Source organism: Capsicum annuum, chromosome 12 (genome assembly GCF_002878395.1).
Source record: "Capsicum annuum cultivar UCD-10X-F1 chromosome 12, UCD10Xv1.1, whole genome shotgun sequence".
Lineage (NCBI taxonomy): Eukaryota > Viridiplantae > Streptophyta > Magnoliopsida > Solanales > Solanaceae > Capsicum > Capsicum annuum.
This window is the reverse complement of record NC_061122.1, coordinates 201,298,390-201,321,579: the sequence shown is the minus strand read 5'-3', so window position 1 is coordinate 201,321,579 and position 23,190 is coordinate 201,298,390. Positions and strand designations below refer to the sequence as shown.

At 34.8% G+C, this 23,190-nt stretch overlaps 1 long non-coding RNA gene across 8 annotated transcripts; it reads right to left on the bottom strand.

Moving 5' to 3' along the window:
- Positions 1–17,047: 17,047 nt before the first annotated feature.
- LOC107851558 lies at positions 17,048–22,819 on the bottom strand. 8 transcript variants are annotated; one of them, XR_007048398.1, is made up of 6 exons: positions 22,312–22,801; positions 20,673–21,567; positions 20,299–20,574; positions 19,338–19,446; positions 17,542–18,029; positions 17,048–17,447 (listed from the first exon to the last, which is right to left on the bottom strand). It is a non-coding gene; the product is annotated as an uncharacterized LOC107851558 (long non-coding RNA). The 8 variants fall into 8 exon arrangements; XR_001669064.2 differs by having other exon boundaries at positions 20,673–22,819; XR_007048399.1 differs by having other exon boundaries at positions 17,855–18,029; positions 20,673–22,819.
- Positions 22,820–23,190: the final 371 nt, after the last annotated feature.

Genomic DNA, 23,190 nt, shown 5'->3' with positions numbered 1-23,190 from the left:
TATTATAACCATGCAATTTAATGCTTAATATTAAAGCATTCAAAGAATTCTCACCACTTAGAGATATCTGCAAGTTAGGATATACATTAAAATAAACAGGGACAGTCCCTATGAGAGACTTTTTCCAATCTTAATTTCTACCATCTCGTAGAGCTGCTATAAAACTCTCAGGTAGACCTCTCAATGTTAGTGGTTTAAAAGCAAATTTAGTTAAACCAATATGCATGAATCTATAAGATTCTCTGTATGGAGCTAAATCATTTTCAGATAATAATCTGAAAGTAGCATGATCATTATCAATAGTAAGAGTCTCTCTACTACTTTAAAAAGCTCTCCTCTTGTAATATATTCATCTTAGAATAAAAGTCCTTGGTTCTTATCACACTTATTCGTGTTAAGGTATTTTAACTTTTCTGTTATTAATTTTATTCTCATTTCTTAATACTAGCCTAATGATAGGTTAAATCTCTCATGTTGAATCCACCAGCTACACCATCTCAGCCAAGTCAGGACCCTCATATGAACCACAAAGGGACAACAAAGGGAGAAGACCAAAGAAAAGCAAAACCAACTATCTTAGAGGAGCTCCAATAAGTAAATACAGAAATGGAAGAATTCTTGGCAACCTTCACGGAAGCCAACGTAGACTTCTTTATTCTGGAAAAACCACTTCGAAAAGTGTACGTAGAGCCCTCCAACACAGCTACTATAGTACTCTATCCAAAGGAGATGAAGACATACAAACTCTCCCTGAGGAGCATGATAGTAAGAGTGAATGCAACAGTCTACCTTAGCCCATACTTGGAACAGGGCCAAACTTCCAAACAAGACAAGGGCAAGAGGCCAATCCTCAACCACCCACCCAATCCTGCTTATACTATGAACTTCATTAGCTGGAATACCATGAGAGAAAATAGTGCTAGCTTCAAGCGTCAGTGTGATGATTTGATCAAAACTTACAATGCTACTATGGTAGTTTTATTGGAAACTATGATGGCTGGTCAAAAGCAGCTGGCTGAATCTTTCAGATCCAACTCCCACTTAGAATCAAGTATTGTTGGTAGAAAAGGAGGCATTGCTATTATGTGGAAAGAGAATATGGTTAAGCTGCAAAACTTCCCTATCTCCCCATCCAAGGGATTCACATAATCGTTAAGGTAAACTCTAATCCTACTTTTTGGTTATTCTCTGCTATTTATGCTAGCCCCAACCGTACCATACGTGCCACTTTATGGGATGAGCTTTGTCAAATCTCAATGGCCTTAAAGGGAAGTGAATGATTGGTGGTGACTTTAATGAAGTCATGAGAGCAAATGAAAAATTTGGGAGGGCTCCCATCAATAATGCTAGGGTCAGCAAACTCTGGAATTGTCTGAACCAATGCAACATAGTGGACCTAGGATTTAGAGGTTGTAAATATACCTGGACCAATAAGAGGTATCGCAATAGGACTAGTCTCATTCAAGAAAGATTGGATAGGTGCATGGCTAATGACTCTTGGATAAATTACTTCCTAGAGGAAATGGTCACCCATCTACCCAGAACTAAGTCAGACCATTGTCCTTTGCTTGTCACTCTTACCAACAATAATCATGGAACCAATCCTAAACCATTTAGGTTCGAACACATATGGTGCAATCATCATACCTTTAACAATCTGGTTCATAGTTGTTTCTCCCATGCTATTAACCTTCAACATGCAATTCAAACCTTCCATAATGAAACTACTCTTTGGAATCATAGGGTGTTTGAGGATCTCTTTAAAAGGATCAAAACCATTAGGGCTAGGCTGGATGGCATCTCGAAGTCTAGATACTACCACACTAGATCTTTCCTACATAATCTAGAGAATGAAATTCTCTATGATTATGAAGCTCTTTACAAGTGTGAGAAAGACTTCTGGAAAGCTAAATTTAGGGTCAATTGGCTTGCTGAAGGGGATGTCAATACTGCTTTCTTCCATGCATGCACCATTAATAGAAGATGGAGAAATAGAATATCTGAGCTCTTAGATGATGTAGGGAATGTAGTTAGAGGAGAGGAAATAATCACTGACCATATTCTCCATCACTTTACCAACTTATATACAACTAGCCACATGCAGAGCATTAATAATCACGTCACCCCTATCCTTGCTAGTAATGTAATAAGTTCTAAAATGAGAGAGGTCCTAGATGCCCTCTTAAAGGACACAGAGGTCCTCATAACCACCAAGTCCTTCAAACACCTTAAAGCCCCTGGACCTGATGGCCTCCATCCCCTATTCTATCAAAGTTTTGGTTGGATGTGGGTTCTAAGATAACCTCCTTCTGCAAAGAAGTCTTCTCTACCTCTAAAACTCCTATAGATCATAACAATACCTTACTGTGTCTCATCCCTAAGTGCAGGAATGCCTCTATCCTGAAGAATTATAGACCAATTGAGCTATGTAACACTAGCTATAAAATTGTCACTAAGATCATAATGAACAAAATTAAGCCCTTCCTTCAAGCCGTCATTGGTCCAACTCAGGAGCTTCATAGCCAATAAAAGGGAATCTGACCAAGCCATCATCATCCAAGCGTACATCACTCATTTTGGAAAGATGAAAGGAAAGTAGGCTAACATGATCCTTAAGATTGAAAAAGCTTTTGACAAGATTGAATGATATTTTACTAAGGACACTCTTAAACTCTTTGGTTTTCCCACCAACTTGACTAAACTCATCATGTCCTGCATTATCTCCTCATCTATAGCTTTCTTAGTCAATGGTAGGAAAACAACCTTCTTTAACCCCTCCAAAGGCATAAGACAGGGGGACCCCATATCCCCTTATATCTTCATCTTGTGCATGGAGAGGCTATCTAGGGAAATTGAACTGAAGTAAGGGCTAAAAATTGAAACCCCATCAGCATCTATACTAGAGGCCCTAAACTGTCTCACCTCTTCTTTGCTGATGATCTTACACTCCTTGCTAGAGCCAATGTCCAAAAGTGCCAAACCATTGTCAATATACTCACAATTTTTAGTAGGTTTTCTGGAAAACCATAAACCAAAACAAGTCCAAAGTCATCTTCTCTAGGAATAACACTACTACCCATTCCACCATGTGCTCCCAGATCCTTAATATCTAACCTAGCACCAACTTTGGGAAGTATCTTGGGTTTCCTATCTTTAATAGGAAGCCCAAGAACAGTGACTTCCAGTTCATAATTGGCAATATGAACTCTAAGCTGGTAGGTTGGAAGACTAAGCTCCTTAACATGACTAGAAGAACTGTCCTTGACAAATCCACCCTTAGTGTTATGCCCACTCATGTCATGCAGTACATAAAAGTTCCCAAGGAAATCACTGAATCCTTTAACTAAATTCAAAGGGATTTTGTTTGAGGTAGCTGCAATGAGAAGAAAAATATACACCTATTAAGCTGGGATGCCATCACTGCCCATAAGAGGGATAGTGGACATGTCTTTCACAAAAGTAAACTAAGGAACAGAGCACTACATGCTAGTATTACATGGAGACTATTCTACAAACCCACCTCAATGTGGAGCCAAGTCATACTTGCAAAATTTTTCACCAGCCATAGAACCTCTCTCACCAAGAAAATCACCTCTAGATCCTGGCAAAACATAAAGAGAGGATGGAAAGGCTATTCTTTAGGCATAAGATGGAGAGTGGGGAAAAGATACAAAGTGATCTTCTGGGGAGACACTTGGATACCCCACTTAGGCATCCTTCGGAGAACTATTCAAGGACCTATAGAAAGCCAAACTCTAGATCTCACTGTCAAGGATTTCTAAAATAATGGTGATCGGGACTTCACAATAATCTTCTTTGAAATCCCCAACACCATTCAGCTTAGTGTCCTTAGCATGCCTATCATTATCAGTGACAATAAAACTGATATTGCTACCTAGAACTGTACCCCTGATGTTAAATTTACTACTAGCAGTATGTACTCTCAGCTCACTAAGGCTAACCACAATAAGGCCTACAATACTAACTTCCCAATGATTTGGAAAGCCAACACTCCCAATAAAATCAAGACCTTTATTTGGCTTCTTACACACAGCAGGCTGCCTACTAACAGCTACCTCAATCGTATAGGTATAAATATTCGCTCAAAATGCCAGTTTTTTAGTAGTAGTATCAAGGATGTCACCCACATCTTCTTCAAGTGCAGCAATATACTCCACTTTTGGGCTAAAATACATGCCAAAAGCAGGTATAATCCCCCTATCAACTAGCACACCTTGGATGCCCCAAACTGGCATGAAATGTAGGACAAATTACGGGGAAAGCACTTCAACAACTGGATCACTTGGGGTACTATCCTCCCATATTGCTTATGGGCTATTTGGCTGACTAGAAATGACAACCTTTTCAACAATAAGTACAATCTCGCATGGGTGGATTAAGTCATTGCTACTGCAACAGAGTTCACTCTAATTGGCATAAACTAAAACACTAACACTAATCACACAACCAAAACCATCACCATCAAGTGGAACCCCCCACAACAAGAGAGATTAAACTCAACAATAATGGTTCAGCCAAAGCAAACCTTGGACCTGGGGGACTGAGAGGGGTATTTCAGAATAATAATGGTAATTGGATTCTTAGGTACTACCACCATATTTCGCACACTTCTCCAACAATGGCTGAGCTTCTTGTCCTTAGATGTGGACTGGTGGTAGCAAAAAAACATAACATCACATCCTTTGATATTGAGATGGATTCAGTAGTAGCTTTTAACATTTTAACCCACGACCACCCACTTTACTCTAACATTCTGTTTGAGTGCAGGACGTTGATAGGGGAGCTGGGAGCAACCAAGCCAATGAAAATCTACAAGGAGTAGAATGCAGTAGCCGATTGCCTTGCAAATAAAGGGATTAAGAGTATTTGTCAAGGCCTACCGTTGTCAACCATGTACCATCTTTTGCTGCCAACTTAGTTAGAGATAACTACATTAGCAAAACTTTCACTCGTACTATTAAATATCTGAACATTAGCCTACAAGGCCAGGATGTGGCCAGGGGGTGGGTGGCCTGATCCCCCCCACCCCCAATAATGATCAATGAAATATCTTTTTTCAACCAAAAAAAATAATATTTAAAGGTATTTAATTCATATAAGATAATTAATTTAAATGAAGAAAATATGTAAAGAATAAATGAACCTTGTATTTGATTAACTGGAAAATGATTCAAAACTTCTAAGTTATAAGATTGCAATTATATCTCACTTATTTCACAAGGTTAAATAATTAAATTGAAATATAAATAATTCAAAATTAAATGATTAATTGACAATTCTACAAATTTTACATCATTTTTTTCAATTCACTTATGTTAATATTAATGAAAATCGGCTGAGGACTGTCAAAACCAATGGGACTAAAGTCATGCATTGGACTTGATTGTGCTTAGTTCTCCCTTAAAGTCATTATTTCTTCAAGATCTTTTTTGACTATTGGCTCCACGATCATTTCTTAATTTCTTCGTTTTGCTCTAATCCAGTCTCTAAGGAAAACTAGAACATTCATGACATTGCATCAAATGTATCGGTTGTCTCCAAGCTACTACCGTTCTTGACTTAAAACGTTCTCTGGTGCAATGGCTGATATTGGAACATTTAATACATCTCTAGATAATCTTAAAAGTATAGGATTTTTTCTTTCATTGTTCTTCCATCATTCCAGCGTGTTGATCTTTCCTTTACGATCCTCTATAGGTTGTCTAAGGTAATGCATAAGCTCTTCCCGACTAACGATTCAGTGTGTTGAAGGCGACACTCTGTTTCAAATTGGTAAATCAAAAGCATAAGCAGGAATACTATGTATCTGTCTTTTAAAAGATGATGACTCCTCTTCAAAAGGATGGGGAGTGGAAGTCGGAGTAATATGTGACGATAAAGTATTGTCAAGTAAATCAACGTAATGATTGTATAATGCGTTTATGTAATTATTCGCTTCAGACATAGCCATAATCAAAAAATGTTCTTCTTCAGATTTTACATCTAAAGCAGAATAAATAAAAGAAGCAAATTTGAGCATAGTATCATATTTCATACATGAATTTATTATAGCATCAACCAAGTAATAGGAAAAAGCGGATAAAAATATTTTTAAAATTTATCAATCATTGCAGTAATAATATCTTCATAACCTGGTTTAGTTTTATATTCGTTGAGCAATAAAAAAACGTCGGCTAAATAAGCTAAAATATTACAAACAGTAGGATAATAAGTAACAAAAAATTGAATCGTAGCTAGATAAAATTTTCGCAAAAAGTTAACAACATCATCAATCATAACCCAATCAGAATCATGTAACATACACTCAAAAAAAGCACCAACTAATTGGTTAAATGTCATAGAAATAGAAATTTTATAAATATTGCAAGTATTTAAAAAATAATAAGTAGAATTTCATCTAATATCTACTTCTTCGGGCATTAATTTCGATCTAAGTCCACTTTGCTACTTCTTTTAAATTCTGTAAGTTTAGCTTTTCTATTATTTCCTTGAATAAAGCACCATAAGTCAAACATTTTCAATAGTAATCTCAAAAACATAAAACAAGACCATCTTGTACAATTAAATTATATATATGACAAGCACACTTAACATGGATTAGTTCGGATAACGATGAATAATGTTTAATTTTTAACAACTCAATAGCAGCCTTGTTATTAGAAGCATTATCAAAAGATACACATAAAACTTCATTTTCAATGCCATCATATCTTGCAACTTTGTAATAGATTCTGAAATAAATTAATCACTGTGTCTACAGTCTTCATCATACAAAAATGTTAAAATATATTTTTGTAAAACAAGATTACTAACTACCAAATGACAAGTAATTGTTAAATAATCATTTCTACTCCTTCTGTTTTGTATTAGTTGGTCTTCTTTCTAAAATTATTTATTTTAATTTAGTTGTCCAAATTCTAAAATCAAGAGTATTTTATACATATGTTTTTCTTTTACCTTGATAAGAATACTAAATATATTTACAGTTTTCAAAATTATTGAATGGTGCATAAATGATCTCAATTTTTGAAGTAAAAATTAAACAATTATTACTAGTTTCAATTATAAATACTCAATGTTCTAGACATAATGCATGGGATGTAGTAATATGTACCAAATTTTAATGTTTAATCACTGCATTGATTATTGCACTTTAAAAGGCATACAAAGATAAATATTTAAAATGCATCTGTATTTATTGGTTTCTTAATAGGTGTGCCAAGTCCATAAGGACAAGCTAATACGAAATAAAGGGAGTATTAACAGCACGACCAAGATCAGAAGTTAGAGCAACTGTACATGAAAGATTTTTTAATAATACAGATAAATAATAAATATATTGTGCATGGAATCTAAAAATATCGAACCGACAAGTACTTCTAGAAATACCTTCAAACATAGAATTATAAATTGCTTGAATATAATGAATAAAAGCTTCAAAAGAAGCAAAAGAGAAAGACAAACAACCCACAACTATCATTTTTGCTAATTCTCCATGATCCTTTATTTTATTATAATTCTGAATTGATTGACCAATTTTTGGCTCCAATCTAGTTTGAGCTGGTCCCCTAACAGTCCCACCACTTTCTACCTCATCTAGTTCTTTTTGGTGATTACCTTTCAAATGTCTCATCAACCGATCGGTACCCCCTTTATTACTTTCGGTCTTATGCTCATATAATTCCTGGTAGATATTGTATTGGACCTTAGTAGTTTCTTCTACACGAGTGAAAAAAATTTCACACAATACTAATTTTTTTACGAGATCTTACAGGAGACCGGAGAAGAAGATTAACTAATTCAGATTAGATATTAACATTATAGGCTTCGGGTGTAACATTAACATCATCATCGTTTTCATCTAAATCAACTGGGTCTACTTCATTCTTTTCTTCTATATCATAATTTTCTTGAACTTATAAAAAATTCATATCGTGAGCAACTACCCTATTTCATTCACAAAGGGTTCGCTAATTGGTACCGGAGGCACATGAGTATATAGAATATTTGAACTGCCTCTATCGGAATCGAAATTAATTAATTTTTACTATCACTATCACTTTCGGGACACAAATTTCTGACACTTTTATCGATTTTTTGTAATTTATCCATTTATACAATAAACTAATAATTATTCAAAAAAAAAAAACAATTCAAATAAACATTTAATAAACAATACACTCATTAAGAATTTAAAGTAAGAGATGGAACGATAATACCAAATTTTTGACGTATCCGAAAGTTGATCAGTTGAAGACTTTTGAAAACTTTCACTTGAGATTTGTAATTGCAAAATAATATAATAAAATTGAGAATTTTTTGAGATGATTAGAATAATTGAGAAAGATAGTGAGAATGAGATTGTACATTGTGAAAAAAAAAGGTTGAGATGACATGTATCTATAGGAAAAAAATTTAAATTAATTTTTTTATAAAAAAAAAGCCAATAGGTTGTTCTAGCCGTTGGGCCAACGACTATATAGCCGTTAAGGCTTCAATGGTCCAAAACAACATTTAGCTGTTGGGCCCAGGACTGGCAAGGTCAAATTTTTTAAAAAAATTTGCTTGCCGGTCTGGTCCAATCCGGTGCACCGGCGGGCATGATCTGGTCTTACCACTGGCGTCTACCGAGCTTCATTGACCAGACAAGCCCCTTACCGACCTCCAAACACGGCAACCTTATCGATTTTGGATTGGGTTCGGTCCAGACGGCTTATGGGCCGGTCTTAATGGGCTAAAATCGGACTGATTTGGCCCAGTTTACATATTTAAGTTAATGTATTATGTATCTCTATCAAATAGTTTCAGAAATGAATGTATATCAGTAATCAAAATTATGTATCTCAACTTGAAAATTATGTATTCGAGCAAAAATAGAGCAATTAACTGTTACATTCTTAAGTTCAAAATTATGCATCCGAAAATTACAAAATAAGAGATTATTTCTAATTTAGTAAAGAGTGAGGATAGCGAATAATTAGGGATAAACTTGTTGGGACTTATGTAAGTTTTCTATAATTTATACAATAATATTAACGATAAGTGGACTAAAGTCGATCAAATCCTTTTTCTTTTAACTAAACCGACAAAGTAGAAATGAAGTATTGAGAAAGCAATTTGCCCAAATAAAAAAAGAAATATAAGCATTTAGAGTGAAAGTTTTGAATGAATTCTCTTTCTCTAAGGGGTTCTTTTATAAGCCAAAAAAATCATTGTTTTTTGAGTGGGCGGTCAAAATGGATCCTTTATTTAAAACATCAAAGTATGTCATATTTATTAAATGACATCAAAATAAGCTCAACTCACTTTTTTCTGAGTTTTACCCTTTTCCCTCAAAGGAAAATTTGGTAATAGAATTAATTTTTAGAAAAAGTGTAAAACTCACAAAAAAGTGAGTTATCATCTTATTTCTATAAAACTCACGTATTATGTGAGTTATATATTTATTTTTATAAAACTCACATATTATGTGATTTATATATAAAATTTGAAAACCATCTTTCCTTTTCATAGTCCCCTCCGACAATACACCTTTATTCATGGTTCACTTTAATAATGTCAAAATCCTACAAATTTTCATTTTGATTCTCCACATCTGGTTCCCCCAACATAAATTTTGTAGATTCCTAATCATTGTTCTACGTTGTTATTCCGTGCTTGAAAATTGAGAAACTGTTATGGTTCAGTTGAAGTAATTTTTGATTTAAAAAAAAAAAAGGAATTGTTGATTTATTTATGCTAGCAGCATGAATGTTTCTTTTCAAGGGAAGAAGGTTCCTTTCGAATAAGCAAGTTTAAATTGTATTAATTGGGACGAATTTTCACGAACAAGAGAGGTACATCATTTGTTTTCACATTTGGGTTTGGATGTTATTGCTTGTCAAAATATACTTTGCTGTTAGGCTAGGATTTTTAAAATTCTAGAATTCCACTGATAATGATATGGGCTATAATTATAAGTCCTTTCCAATATAACAACATGGACTGGTCTGATCTCTCATTTCAATGTTTACTAAGTCACAATTATCATGCTCTAATTTTGTTAGAATGAAATTGGGTGATTTATGCCCCTTGGGAGCGTAGAGTATATGTAGACCTTATTCCCGTACATTAATAGATAGAGAGAGTTGTTTCTAATAGACTCATAGCTCAAGGAAGAAAAAAAATTAATAAGAGTGAATAAGTCATGCCAAAATACTATGGAGACGTAAGTACCACAAAATAATGCGACAATTGAAGTGTAAAAACTAACATTGTCTTATCTTGTTTATGGAATGATTAATCAAGCCATTTTATGAAGTTACTTAATGCCCACCAAATTACACCTTCAAGAAAGTATAATGTGGTCACTGTCAAATATAGAACCTAACAAAGATTGGGGTCGAACCCACAAGGAATATAATGAATCTTTGTCAAGAACTTGTTGATGTAGTCGGAAAAGTGCAGAAAGTAAATGAGGGGATTTTTGTAGTAGCAACAGTAGTAGTAACAAATCTTGAACACTTTAGATTGAAGTCAATAAGAGACGATCAATAGGACTATGTTCCCCCTGGCTCCCTAACTCCACAAACTTATGTATCACCATCCATCTCTCAATACCCTTTGGTGGATTTCACTTATCTCCTATTGGTCTCAGAGTGTCGTAGTACTAACCCTTATTCTGGATCCCAGATTAACTATCTCCTCTTGGTCTCAAGTTAATTAGATGAAGGTTAGTAGCTTCAAATTACTGTTGTAATCTTCTTTTTCAAATCTCAACATCTCTCTCGAGTTAGTATCGAATACTGACGGGATCTTGCGTCTGCAGCCGCTAAGAAGGCAATCAATACGAATAACTAAAATACATACATAAACATCGATCAAGAAAGACTATGCACTTTCTCTACTTCGTTGTTTCGTCAAGGTTCCCACAACCCTAGTCAAGAGGTTTAGCCGCTCATGTTAGCAAGAACACCCATAGAATTCATACTAGAAAGCATCTGAATAATCTCACAAAAAATTAAGAATGAAAACTAGAATCTTAAATTAATCTCAAATCGTAAAAGTCAGGAACAATGATTCCAAGATCAAAACTGGATCTTAAAATCAATATTGTTCTGTAAGTATATAGAGTGCATAAACTAATAACAAAACATCAATAGGGTATTTATAGGATACAACAGAAACCTAGAAATTCTAGCCAAAACAAAATAGGAAAACTCTGGTCGACACCCACCTACAGACACACTTATGGGTTGTAGGTACTACATACAGACCCTGGGTGGGTTGTAGGTGTCAGAAGAAATCATCAACTTTCAGAACATCCACCTGTGGGGGTACCTACGAGGGTTGTCGGTGGCACTACGACCCATAGGTACCTTCGTAACTCTCAGACAAAACTTCAAAACTTCAGAATCTTTCTTCTAACACTTACGTGTCCATTTACAGCCACCGTAATTACCACTTACGACCCGTAAGTGGGTTCATAAGTGGTCTTCAGTATTTTTTATCATCTTTTTCTCCTTTTTGACTTCAAACCTTATTTTCCTGCAAAACAAACACAAAAATACATCACATTTAACAAAATAGACCGAAGTACTTGCATATTTTTTTATTTTAAGCATCGAAATTGCCATGAAACCATGAAACATCATTACTAACTAAAATATCATTTTCCATTTTCAAACAGTTTGTTGCTTTTTGTTTCTATTGAATTTTTAGAGAGATTTCATGTTACCTTCTTGTCTATTCTAGTTTTCTGATCCTTCTTATGACTAGTGATTTGTTACATGTTTTTCTACTAATGCGAATTCAATCTTTTATTGAGGCAAACACACTGATTTTAATCAATCAATACTTTTCAGTCCCAATTTTTTTTACAATTCACTTAGTTTCATTTAGATGATTTTTTTTGGAGCAATCTAGTTATAGCTCCTTATCAAAAGAATAAAAAAAGAAGCAATCTTGTTATAGGTAATGCTAAATAGTTGTGTTGTTAAGACATTTTAAAAATATCATTGAGCACGTGCATTGGATAGGTTACACGTCTTTGGGAAGCACAAATCTAAAATATGAAGCAATCTTTATGAACCTTGAATGTACATGCATCTAATGAAAAAAATTATTATAATGCCAAAATCAAATGCAATGTACATACAACTTCGCATTAAGAACTGTCCCAAAAATATTAGACAACTTTTATTGATTGACTAGCTAGCTTGTCCTATTTTATAATTAGAAAAAACATTAATTAGTTTATTCCTTAGCAGTTTGATGAAATCAAAACAGTTGTTAATATAATGACCTAACATAGAATTTTTTAACCTTTTACGTGGCGAGTAATGAGTGGACACCTTTTGATTATATTATTCAAAAAAAATTAAATATTCACAAAATTATTTGTTCTGATATTTTAAGATTAGCTACTTAGTTATTTAGTTTATACAGCAGTTGTCTTGAGAAAATATTTTTCTAATGTACAAGAATCTTATGAGACGAAAAGAAGGCAAAGTAGGAATTAAATTCTAACAACCATAAATATCTATATATATATATATATATATATATATATCTTTTTCTTGTCGTAACACCTCGAGTTTGTACCCCGGACGCTACATGGTGCTAATATATATATATATATATATATATATATCTTTTTCTTGTTGTAACACCTCGAGTTTGTACCCCGGACTCTACATGGTGCTTACGACCCCGAAGGACCACAAGCTAACCCATGACTGGTACCTACTACGAGCACTGAATAATAATACTGAAAGTAATGCGGAAAATAGGTTGAAATGCCATAAGGTTCAAAATCTGAAATACTGGTAAAAAATATAACATCTGATGAAAACAACTGAAATACTGAATACTGTCTGAAATTGTCTAGTCTGAAAAGCCACTAACTGAACTGTCTGAATTGCGGAGTTGATGGGACAAGCGCCCAACTAACTCCAGCTACTGAAATACTGAAATAAAAAGATATCATCGATAGATGAGGACTCACTACTAAATCTGTTGCTGATAATCTGGGCTGCTAAGTACGATCAGGAGCCCGTGCGTCTGAACCTATGATATAAGACATCATAGCGCAAAAGAAAGGTATGCGCCAGTACTTTGAATGTACTGGTATGCTAGGTGAGGTAAGGCTAAATGCATGGGTTCATATGCATTAACAATAACTGACTGAAAAATCATAAATATAACTGAGTGTGTATATCTGAAACTGCTGTAAAATGTTGATTATGAAATGCTAAGGACATAACTACATGTACTGTAGCTGAGATCACATTTAATACTGGATAATAAGTTCTGAAAACGGAATGACGAATATCTGAGTTTACTAATATGGTATTACTGTTAACTGAGTGACTATTTATGACAGTCTTGATTCTGTAGAACTGAACTGAGTTTTACACTGAGCTGGGTGACTGTATCTGACAGTCCTGATTCTGAAATTGAACTGAGGTTTTATACTGAGTCTGAAACTAAAACTATGAGAGTGTTCATCTAACCGACATACCCCGATTCTGAACTGAGTTAGGGTCCAACCTGTGACCCTAGTTAGAAGGGTGTTAGCACATTGCCAAGGGATACTAACAATGGCTATGAGTTAACCCTTTATGACAAGAAGCCCTTTCGTCAACCCTCGCTAGCAGAAAAATTCATACGAGATGTACCAACCCTAGACTAGCAGGAAGACATTTCAACCTACGCTGGCTACGTAGTTCTGTAACACAGGGATTGCTACTAAGGGTCAAACCCTTTACTGATAGGAATGCCCCCATCCCTGAGTTCACTCGGTGTTGATTCCTACTCCCAACTAAATAGACACTAAACCAATTTCTAGACTGTACTAGGCTTGACTGAACTGTTATTGATCATGTTATTTAACTGAACTGTTACTGATCATGCTGTTTAACTGAACTGAACTGAGTTCACTGAATTCTGTTAACTGACTGAATACACTGAGTTCTATAACTTACAGAATACTACTGTATGTGACATCACTGAGACTATTCTGAAACTACTATAAATCTAGGTAAACAGCTAGATTGTCGGGTACTAGATATCCCCAGGACTCGATAGCATAGATAGTAATAACATAGCACATTCTTGAAAGCATGATAACTAGTCACTTTATTACAATCATTCTTTGAGGTATTTTATCAAGCACTTGCATGGTATAAAACTTATAAACGTGCTAACATGATATGATTGCACTATCCAACTCACATGAATATTTTTTCAAACACTTGGGGAGCATAATCTATGCACATAGAAATGAACAACATGTAGGCATCATGATTACCAATCTCAACTTACAAATTCAAGGGTTTTTAGCATGAAACCATATAACAACACAAACATGCTATTTATTTCTCATAAAACTTATAATTCATCATAGATTATAAACTTAACTAACATCATAATCCTGAAGACAATCAAATTCAGCATGAAATTCATGAAAGAAAGCAACTTGTAATTTAAAAAAGGTTCTTGAACTCCAAGGGTGGAAGGAAACCCTTGGATGAACACCTAACATACCTTGATGGTAAATTCTCTGAAAGTTGTGGTGAATTCCTTGAGACTTGGGTTTTGAATTTGATGGCTTAGGGTTTGTTCTTGAGAGGATTTGAGAGAAAGTGAGTGTATTTTGCTTATTGAGGGTTGAATTTCATGATTTTGGGGCTGATTAAGGGTGAGAAAATGACCCTAATACCCCCTTGGATACGGAGCTTTAATGACTGAAAACGTGCCCAGTGATACGGTGAGCGACGCGCTGCGTCGATGGCATCAACGCGATGACCAACGCGCCGCATCGAGTTCGCGTTGGTTCACTGAAATTGCACTGAAAGCTGGGAAAAAATTATCGGTCGACGCAATGGGCGACACGACGTGTCGAGATCACGTCGATCCACTGTTTTGGTCACCTGCATATGATTCATACGAGGTCCAAAAAATCTGAAACTCACCCGAAGTGACCTATTGACACACCTGATTATGATTCAATCCAACGATCGATATTTTAAGGTCATAAGGGTCGTAAAATAAGATTATCAACTTATGAAGGCTAATATCATTCTAATTATAAACACTTAGCTGAAATTTCTAAGTCTGGGACCTCTTTTCAAGCTTTAACGGACTAAGTTAAGCTTAGAATTTTGTGGAGTCTTACACTTGTATAGAGTAACCTAATACTTTGTGTATGTGCAAGCAAACTTAAATTTAGACAAATTTGAGTTGTTTATATTGTCCACAGTCTAACCAATGTTTAATATTATGTGTACATATAACTTTAATTCATTTATTTGTTTTTTCATTCATGTAATAACAAAAGAATTTGTGCATATCTCAATTATTTTATTGAATATCTGTTACTTCCCACAGTCTGATCAATATTTAATATTATGTGTACAGATATGTTATGTCTTGCACCCATGCCCCATTGATGCTCCATTACTTACATTACAACGGTCTAATAGGTCGCAGGACTTATGAGATGGCTATATTCATCCCATTGAGTCAGTGTGTCTATAGAAGTTGAGTCAACATGGGACATTTTTATAACCCCTCACCTCATGATTGTGTCATACATTATATATCGATGACAGAGTTATATGACATCATCAGAATAGGCAAGATCTAGTTTGACCACAAACTAGCAACTGCTATGGCCGAGAGGTAGATGCCAGAGACTCACACTTTTCACCTACTCTTTGGAGAGGTCACTATCACGCTATAGGATGTGGAGGTGTTATTTGAGCTACGTACTGACGGAGATGTAATTGTATTTGCTGATGAAATGAATCATAATTTAGATTGGCATACTATGTTACGAGATTACACTATCTTGAAGGTTGAATCATTGGCCATTAACGGACATGATTGTATTTCTATTGTTACAGTTCTGAATTATCTTCGACAACGACTTTTTCTTCATCCCATTACTATCGAGACTCCAGAGGATAGGGTTCAGAGCATCGCCTGGTTGTACATGTTGTTACTTTTGAGAGGAATTTGATAACGCTCAGTTTACACTCTTAAATATGTGTTACGGTCATTGTCAATATATATTTATCTAACAAAGAGTCGGGGTTGAATCCACAAGGAATAATGTGAGTGGTGATCGATTAAGTTTGAAATGAAAGTAACTTGCTAAATTCAAATCTAGGATACAATATTTAGGGGTTTGTTTGAATGTTTTCTAAGATATAACAATTTTTGAACTTTTAGAACACTAAATCGGGGCTAAGAATAATTAGTGTGTAATCAATTAGGAGAGAATCTTGGGGTTATGCCATTTTAGGTAAGAACTCATGCATGGGTATTTGAGAATTTATCCAAATTTAGCTAGGTGTCATGGGTAGGCTAGATTTAGAGATATTGGTGTCAATCTTTTAATAAAACACCAAAATTCACAAATGAGTTCTTTCGATCACCTCATAAGTGTAAAAATTTCACCAATATATTGCCTCAATTAACATCCTTGTGTCCAAGAGATGCTATTAATTTCACTACTAAAAATTACCCATATGGCGACGGTTCAAAAACCGTTGTGATAGATACATAAACCATTGTGATAGAGCTACCACAACAGTTTGGAAGGTGTTGCTAAGTTAGCGTTGCAATTGATCTATCACAACAACTATTGCGACGGTTACAACAACCGTCACAACAGATAGACCTATTGCAACAGTTTTTCTTGACCCTTATTGTGACGCTTCATATTGTCTGTAGCAACGATTAAAAACCATTGCAATAGACTATGTTGCAACGATAGGAAAGCATTACAATAACCCTATTGCAACAATTTTCGAATATCTACTGCAACATTTATTGATCTTTTTGCAACGATTTTTAACTATCTATTGTAACACTTTTTGACACCTATTGCAATGATTTTCGAATTTTTTGCAATATTTTTTGGCTACCTATTGCAACTATTGTAATTAGCTATTGCAATGATTTTTGTCACCTAATGCAACAATGAATATATATATATAAAATTATATTAATACAATTAAGGGAGCAGAGAACAGAAACATTACAAAAAAGAGCTTAGTCGCAAGTTTTTCACAAACACAAAAGAGCTTCAGTATTCTACATTTGTCAATGGTACACAAAAACGACATTTCTTAACATGTTGGTAAACTACATACTACGGCTCCTAGAGACACCAGTGAGGTAAATCTCACTTGAAATGGAATTTGAATGTAAACCTCGGTGATATCTTAGTCTGCTAGAAGTTCCTCATTAGATTAGCATCACATTCTACTCACAGCTAGGTATCTAACAAGAAAAAACTGTGATGGCTGGTAGCAAAGCAGCATTGCACATTTTGGAAACTACCTCGCTAATGGGAACATCAAGAATCCGTGATACAGCCAAGAAAATATCAACGCTTCAAATTTTTGAAAGCATCAGCAGATACAATCGAATCAAACCTGCCAAATCAAAGAAAAAGGATATGAGGTCAAATATAAGTAAAAGATAAATAAAGACAAAGGCGAGGGATATTTCAATTATTTCACTGCAAACCTGTGATTTTCATCAAAATAGTACATTTTTGCTTGTATAACCTCAATAAAGTACTATGTCCTTGCAAACTACATCATCAACCAACACATAATGCGTATTTTTGCATATATACCGTGAAGAAGCGGACCTTGAACGTAACTCAACCACAAAAGATTTCTCATAAGGGGAGGACTGCTTCACCTAAGATTGCGGCTCGGGTATCAAATCCTTCAACACCCTTAGCAGAAGCAACACCACCTAAGAAGTTTGCTTCACCTAATATATTTTAAGGGCAAAGGAACCTTCCAGCGTTCGCTATAAAATTTGATAATACCTTCTTTTTCATGTGGTAATTTACTCATGAGCTCTTCAATGAAGTCGTTATATTCTCTGTGTATACGGATAGAAAGGTCATTTGGCAGGTGGAAATGTACAGTTGTTGGGTCAGGTATAACTTCTAGTCTACATCCTACTGCTTCCAATGCTTGAGTAATCAAATTGAGGTTTTCCTGTTCAAAGATGTTAGAAGTTAGTTTAAAACTAATCAGGAATGACAAACGGATAAGATATGAGATGTTGATGGTATCACGATTAGCAAGAAATCAAGTATAATTGCTGATAAGTGTATGCTTAGATAAACAAGTGGTGACAACCCAACATGTGAGGTGATACAATGAAAAACTGTTCTTGGAACTAAAGTTTGACCTGATAAGTCAGAATAAGGACGTTATTTATTTATTTATTTATTTATTCATTTGATGGGTAGAATAAGGAAATTTATTACATATGAACCACACGTTGTATCAAATCCACGACAGGATTACACTCATAGGAGAAAGGACACTTTCTGGGATCATTGTCACCCCTTTGTTAAATCAAACAACCAACTAGAGACACTTGAAGTTTCTCCTCAGTCTAATACATTATATGTACAATAATTTAGGGACATGTGACATGGACATACCAACTTGGAAGTTTTAGAATAGATGCACATGTGTAAATAGGATTTCTACAGTGCTATTCTTCAGCAATTTGTTACTCTATTAAAACAGCATATATGAAAGCACTATGTGTCAGACACTATATTTGCGAATTGTCCAAATATATTCTCTTCTTTTCATAATGTTATTGGCTCAGGGCAGGAAATCATAAGGGGAAAATGCACGGGAAATTATAACTGACCTGTCCTTAAACACCAGATATATCTTCCTTATTTCTCCTAGTCTAGTGTGTTACTTAACAGCTACTTCAGAAAGTTAGCAATATTTTCTTATAAACCAACAGATATATTCCCAATGTTATCTTATATCCTCCAAAGAGAGATTACTTAAAAGACTACCTGCATGGATAAACTAAGGCAATGAAGAAAATTTGATTTTAAGGAATCAAACAATAGAAGACAACATTTGAGGGTAATTAGAAGTACTATTTAGTGTGACAAACTATAGTAGTGACACAATCTGCACGATCAAAATGCAAATAAGAAAAACTCTCTTCAGCCAAGCTAAATGATTCTATATTCCTATCAACTACTCTTTCTAAATCTTCCTACTTCAATGCACTAACCTCATATCAAGTATCGCTAAATTCATCATTATGTAACTAGGAAAGTCTCATTTTATGTAATGACCGATTTGGTGTGATCACATCGTGACCTTATTTTTTTCACAGTTTGTCATTGCTTATTGTCTAAGAATCCTATTTTATACATTACCCTACCTTTTTATAATAACTTTACCCCGTACCTCACTTTTCTTGTAAGTTTATCCTTTAAATGCAAGAAGAATTTAGATACAATGGAGAAGGATTCACCAGACCTTTTAGCATTTGCAATTATAAATGCTTCCAAGTCTCACTTCGAATAGATATAATCTCCTATTATAGCCGTGAACGCACTGTCCTTGCTTGCTACAAGGGTCAAGACAACTGGTAGCAACACCGACCATTGAAAGAAATATCAGTTTGTTAGTAGAGAATAGTGGTAATAGAGGATAACAGTTGGAGTTGATACATATTGAATGATCATAAGTACTGAGTACACACCAGTTGAACTTGACCAGGTTAAATGGAATGCTTATAATAACTACATAGCATACCAATATTCTAATAACCAAAAGCATGCCACTATTTTAGAATATCACTGTTCAAGCCTATGGACAAATAATAGAAGATATGTGGGTCTGAATGTGGCCGTACTAGGTTAATAGCAATTACTTTTAGAAAACCAAAAAAAGAAGGTAGAAATGGAGCAAGAAAATTTCCAAAGCCACATTTGAAAGTGAGTTCACATTTGAACGTGAAAATTTGCATTACTGACGCTAAACAATACAGATGCTCAAGAACTGGAGGCATTGCAATGCATCATAATTTCAGAAGACTGATTCTAATTAAATCAAGATATTCCAACCATTAAGTTAAATGCTTCTTAATATATCTACTTCATAAAAATCTTGTACCTTCTTTTGGTATGCTATCAGAAGTTTAGAACTAGCCTACGGCAAATGAAAAAAAATTGAAAATGTGCTTGGAGCATGTTAGTCCTACAGATGAAACCAATAACAAAATACTGAGAATTTCTCTACTACGTTGTATACACAGAGTAGACACTTAGCTGCACTAAGCACGTTCATCTTGAAGTTATGTACAAAGAACTTACTGATTTCCAATATCACAATTGTCTTTAATGATTTCAATATTGCAGTTTCCCCTCTCCTTGAAAGGAAAAAATTAGAGACACCAACGTCTACATGAATACAACTATAGCATAAAATATAGTACCTCAAATACTTCTCAGAAGTACTAGTCAATCTATTTCTGCTGTTTGTGACATCTTGAACAACTTTACCAGCATCCAATCTTGCATATGTGAGGTTACATAACAACAACTCAGCCACATTAAGGTTTCCCGAGTAGAACTTTTGCTTAGCATAACATTTAAATTTCTGCCTGAGTTATGGAATTCAGTGGACATGAATGAGCTAACTTGTGAATTAAGCTGAAAGTTGTCCCTCGAGAACTCCACAAGTCCAGACAAGACAAAACAAGGTCTTTAGTCTGTATTATATAAGAACAACTTATGAAGTGCTATTACACTGTACAAGTTTCCTTGCCCAAACTTTATGAAGAAAGGGAAGCATCAAAGAGAAAACTACCTTTAGAGTCATCACTGTGAAGTTCAGAAGAGAGTGCCTGTTCTTTCCGGTCAACTGAGCTTGGACTCGATGTGTGAGATGCCTGAACTATTGGGCCAGACTCAATCCAAGTTGTGTAACTACTTTGAGGATTTTCAAGCATTGGCCCTGGATGTTCAGGTTAGTATTTGTTTCATCGAAGTGAAACCCAGATTACCATCTCACCAAAGACTCTATCTTTGGTGCTTCAGGAATTTCTCAAGTACCCACACAATAACTGATCTTGAAGCACATAAGGAACAAACAAAATAGTTGGTCAACATACATTTTGATCACTTTGTACCTTGCAATACAATGTTTTATTGTATGCAAGAGTTCAACTTGCTTTTTCATCATTCCATTGAGTTGTTATTCCCAAGTTTGGTGCAGAAAATATTTCTGAGCTTACAAATATTACTTCACTTTCCTATATAGTATACCTCTAAGCGCATTTTTTGACGATGTTTATGACCTGGCAGTAAGGGAACACAGCAAGTAGAATCAAGTATTTTTCCTTCTCACATGGGAATACTAGAGTGACAAAATTATGCAAGCATCAACAAATTCTCTGTGAGGCTACTGCAGCCAATGTTATAGCAGTAGCAAGCTACAACTCTCTTATAGATTTGCAGGACATTGCTAAGGAGATTCTGTGGACACCAAAGTAGTGTCGTGAGGTCCATCATGTATTCAGAGTATGTGAGGAAGTTCTTTGTATATTCAGGTATGGGCTTTTGACAATGATGTTGTTGTTGCAAATCTTTACAACTCGAATCTTGAGGATGAGGTTCTTACTGGTGCAGGAGGTATTGTTGTTTAGTGCAGCTCTATTCAAGATTGAACTTTTGAACAATGAGGCGCACAACTAGCTCCTTACCTACACTTAAATGCACCCGAAGTGAGGCAAAGCACATATCCTGAGCCTCTAGGCTTAAGCGTGTCTCAGATGAGCCTTTGATAACTCCAGCCTCATTCAAAGAAGTTAAACATTCTGAACGTAGTATAAGTCATCATCCATATACTTAATTTTTTTCGAAATATTAAGTATAACATAATGTCTTGATAAATATCGTGGAAAGAATAATGTTTTGTTTCTTTATTCTGAAAGAATGAAGTTTGTATCCCTATTACGATTAACTAATTATGAACGGAGCATCAGTTTTATCATTTGGATAAAAATACTAAGGTTATGCACAATCTTTCTGCGTAGAATACCAAGGCAAGCATCCATCTTTCATATGAATTTTGACTTCTCAACTATTAACAACATCATAAAAAATAAAACAAACAGAAAGAGTAATATTTCATTACAACAACCAATCGGGTTAACAACAACTCAGAAAATTCCAAACACAAATAGTGCAGATAGCCAGTAGATACCATCAAAGTGAAACACAAATTACCACATTACCTAAAGACTTGATTTTTAAGCTTTTAAAGGACTACTCATCTTAGCCAGACCAATATAGGTACGCCATTATGGGTTTATAGATGCTAAAATATAGGTAAACTATTGCAGGTTTACAAAATCTAAAATATAGTTAAATCGTCAATTAAAGGAATACCTTAAAATCCCCAAATAATGAACATCAATGCTTAAAAATACTAAAAGCCGACTCACCGGGGCTCCGATAGTAGCTTTTACGTCTCCTTTCCACGGGCCAACAACAACAATGAAAATTACAGCAATCGAATAGCAACAATGAAATTACAACAAGCCTACCCATTCAAGGAGAAATGGGTTTTCGATCTACTTTTTACGGTCGAAGTTATGATTGACAAATTGAATTACGATTGAGAAATTGAGCATTACAGCAAGCCTACCCAACAACCGGAGCTACTACCCAGTAAATGGAGAAATGGAGTTACAATACGAGTTATGATTGAGAAATTGGAGATACAGGTCCGAGTTACATTTTTTTTTTTAGAAAGAACGAGGAATTTTGATATTTTCTCTTGAGAAATAGCTTTTGGACGGACTGTGAAATATTGTGGAGGGAAATTAGAAAGCTATGCAATAGATAATTTTTTCCATTAATTGTTGCCATATATGCTTCTATAGCAACTGTTTTAAAAAGCATTGCTATAAACATATCTATTACAACAGTTCATTCTCAATAGCAATGGTTATAGTACTAATAGAACATATTGTTTACAATTATTTTTCACTTATACCCCTCTTTTAAGGATGATATGGGTTCAAAGGTAATTGGGCTTGCAACCCTCAATTCTTAGTAAAAATATGAAATAAATGCAAAATCCATAACAAATAGCTAATTAGGAAGATAAATCAACATCACCCCTGCACTAATCGCAACCTATTCAAGCATAACCCTAAGAGGAAGAATTAACGACTCATAAAGATAGAAAGTAAAGATATACAAAAAATTTTCACCAAATTGATCCACAAAAGATAAAGAGGTGCAAATCTGAACTTTAAATTTCAACAAATCTTCAATGAAAATCGTTAATCTTTCGCTTAGGAATTACTCTAATGTCT